Source organism: Heterodontus francisci, unplaced genomic scaffold, assembly GCF_036365525.1.
Source record: "Heterodontus francisci isolate sHetFra1 unplaced genomic scaffold, sHetFra1.hap1 HAP1_SCAFFOLD_43, whole genome shotgun sequence".
NCBI classification, from domain to species: Eukaryota; Metazoa; Chordata; class Chondrichthyes; order Heterodontiformes; family Heterodontidae; genus Heterodontus; species Heterodontus francisci.
This window is the reverse complement of record NW_027141852.1, coordinates 6,198,320-6,201,557: the sequence shown is the minus strand read 5'-3', so window position 1 is coordinate 6,201,557 and position 3,238 is coordinate 6,198,320. Positions and strand designations below refer to the sequence as shown.

At 46.2% G+C, this 3,238-nt stretch overlaps 1 non-coding gene across 1 annotated transcript; it reads left to right on the top strand.

Moving 5' to 3' along the window:
• Window positions 1–987: 987 nt before the first annotated feature.
• On the top strand, window positions 988–1,070 carry trnal-uaa (transfer RNA leucine (anticodon UAA)). Its single transcript has one exon. It is a non-coding gene; the product is annotated as a tRNA-Leu (tRNA).
• The last annotated feature ends 2,168 nt before the right edge of the window (window positions 1,071–3,238 follow it).

Genomic DNA, 3,238 nt, shown 5'->3' with positions numbered 1-3,238 from the left:
ACTCAAGTTGTGGCCTAACTAATGATTGACACTGTTCCAGCATAACCTCCCTGCTCTTATATTCCATACATCGGCTAATAAAGGAAAGGATTCCATAAGCCTTCTCAACCAACTTATCAACCTGTCCTGCTACTTTCAGGGATTTGTGGACATTCACTTCAAGGTCCCTCACTTCCTCTACACCTCTCAGCATTCACCCATTAATTGTGTATTCCTTTGCTGTGTTTGACCTCACCAAAGGCATCACCTCACACTTCTCCAAGTTGAGTTCCATTTGCCACTTTTCTGCCCACCTGACCAGTCCATTTCTCCAGCTCTCCTAATGAGCATTTCACCACGTGCCTTCAGCTGAGTTACTCATCACAGAATTCCCACTATCTGATTTACTCTTGTAGCCAGAGTATGTATATGAATGGTCCAGTTAAGCTTTTGTCAATGGTAACCCCCAGGATGTTGATGGTGGGGGGATTCAGCGATGGCAATGCTGTTGATCGTCAAAGGGAGATGGTTACATTCTCTCTTGTTGGAGATGGTCATTGCCTGGTACTTATGTGGTGTGAATGTTACTTGCCACTTAGCAGCCCAAGTCTGAATGTTGTCCAGGTCTTGCTGCTTCTGGACACGGACTCCTTCAGTATCTGAGATGTCCTGAATTTGTCCTTTTATGAAACCTTGGTCAGGACTCACTTGGAATATTGTATCCAGTCTTGGTCTCCTCATATGATGGGTGATATTGAGGCTTTGGAAAGGGTACAGAGGAGAGACATTCGACGAATTCCCAGTATAAGACATCTTGGTTATCAAGTTAGACTAAAAGAGTTGGGACCCTACACCTTAGAGAAACCTAGACTGAGGGGTGATCCGATTGAGGTTCATAAATAATGAAGGGTCCAATTTAGCATGGGAGAGGAGTCATAAGTTTATATTGGAAAAGGCCAGATGGCACCCGGATCACATTAAATTTCATTTTCAGTGGTGGCCTGATGTACCAGGATGGCCGAGTGGTTAAGGCGTTGGACTTAAGATCCAATAAACATGTGTCTGCGTGGGTTCAAACCCCACTCCTGGTATCTGTGCTTACAAAATGTTATTTATTCTTTCCCTGACTTTTGCCTTGCACCATCATCTCTTCTGTCATTTAATCACTCTTGCCTTCCAACTGATCACAGCTTCCTATTATTTGATCTGCCCCAGCACCGTTCCTTGGCTCTGCGCTTGCTTATAAACTGGTAAATCTTTAACTTAATCTCCTCTGTACCCTGACAATGACCTTCTCATCCTTCCTGGATTGTGGTTCCTCACAGGATCCGCTGCCTCTCCGACTCCCCTCCAGGTAACTGAAGGCCCTGAGCCTTGGTCTCGCTTTGTACGCTAGCTGGTAGTTGATTCCTTGCAGGTCTGCCACCGCTCAGGAGAAGCTCAAGACCCAGTTCAAGCAAAGTATCAAGAGGAATGTGAACAAAGGCTCCCTGGTGCAGAGCAAGGGACAGGGCGCCTCCGGCTCCTTCAAAATCAGCAAGAAGGAAAACCCAGGGAAAAGTGGGAAAGAAGGTGAAGAAACCAGCAGCCAAGAAATCTTTAGTGAGGAAACCAGCAGACAAGAAATCTTCAGTGAAGAAACCAGCAGACAAGAAATCTTTAGTGAAGAAACCAGCAGACAAGAAAGTGACAACAAAGAAAGTAACAGCCAAGAAAACGAGCAGCAAGGTGGCGGCAACGCCAAATAATGCGGTGAAGAAAGCAACGCTTCAGAAAAAGTCTCCTGCGAAGAATGTCAAAAAAGGCAAGAGTGCGGCGGGCGGAAAGGCGCTGAAGAAAGTGCAGACATGGAAGAGCAAGGTCAAGCCGAAAGCAGCGAAGTCTCAGAAAGCAGGGTCTGGAAAGAAGTGAAAGCGCGGGAAACTTGTAAACATCTGAACACAAAGGCTCTTCTCAGAGCCACCCACATCTCTCAGGAAAGAGCTGATCCCCTGATCAAATGATCCCTGTCCAGGCCCCGCCTGCAGATTCCACATGGAAATGATTTGGAGTAAATCCAGGATCCCTGGTGACTCTCCTCCATCCAGCCCTTTCCCCACTCTCTGTCATAAAACAGAGGGGTGTCCGGCCCTCACTCTAACTGGGGATGTGTTCGGTGCAGTCTCAGTTCACAAATTCAGGGGGAGAGTTTGTAAGACAGTAACACTGGCGGAGAAACCCCACCTCACAACTCAAACCCCAACACATGAGTTTCTCCAATTCAGATGGAGTCGGGTGACAACAGGAGCTGGGATAGGCTGTGATCGGGAATGTTAGGAATGGATTTGTTCAGGGAGGAATGTACCTGGAATCTCCGAAAATAATAGTTCCTTATTTCCCCAGATGACACATTCTGCAGTGAGAATGAAAAGTCTCTTCACTGCTTCACATTTACTAATTGTTTGGTTCGAGATGAATAATGAGTCAGAGAGTAATGACAGGATCTGAAGCTTCTCTCACACCAGCCCTTGAATAACTCAGTGTGAAGTGTCCAATGTGTGAAGCTGCTGCCAGGGTTTGTCAATCTGAACAGTTTCAGCTCAGTTACTGGGGGCCTGGAATCCCCGCAGTTTGACTCTGTCTCTGATTGGTCACCCGCTTCTCAATCCAGCTCTTAACCAATAGGAGAATCACATATAAGTAAATAGAAGTTCTCATTGGCTTAGATTTTCCAATTGGAAAAATCCTGGCAATTCCAGAGCAGGAAGGAATTGAAGTGATGGAAAATTTCAATTTTCAGGCAACAATTTTAAAACCTCTCATTTTATGTTCTGTGTTACTGTATTTACCGTCACAAAATCCTGACGCGATTTTAGGAATCGTTTTCATTTGTCAATCTGTTAACTGTAAGCGGCGGGAGGAAGGTCCGGTTCAGCAATTTAAAACGGGACAAATATCAGCTTCCACTCTGTAAAAGGAACAAATTAGCGACTAACCGCCTCTCACAGGCTTCTCGGGGACTGACAGAAACGAGCGGTTTCTGATCTTTTCTCCTGAAAGAGGCGGATAATGCTGCAGGGAGCAATGAACTGCCCTTCACTTTCTGGCTGCTAATTCACCCCTGACTTTAAACAGTTCAAACAGCGACTGATGCTTCTGCCGGAAAATGAGCAGATTCACCAGAATGATCCCGGTCCATCATGGCCAAAGACATCCAGCTGGCCCGCCGCATCCGCGGGGAACGCACCTTAAACCCAGCTTCAGCAACAAGTGTAACAAG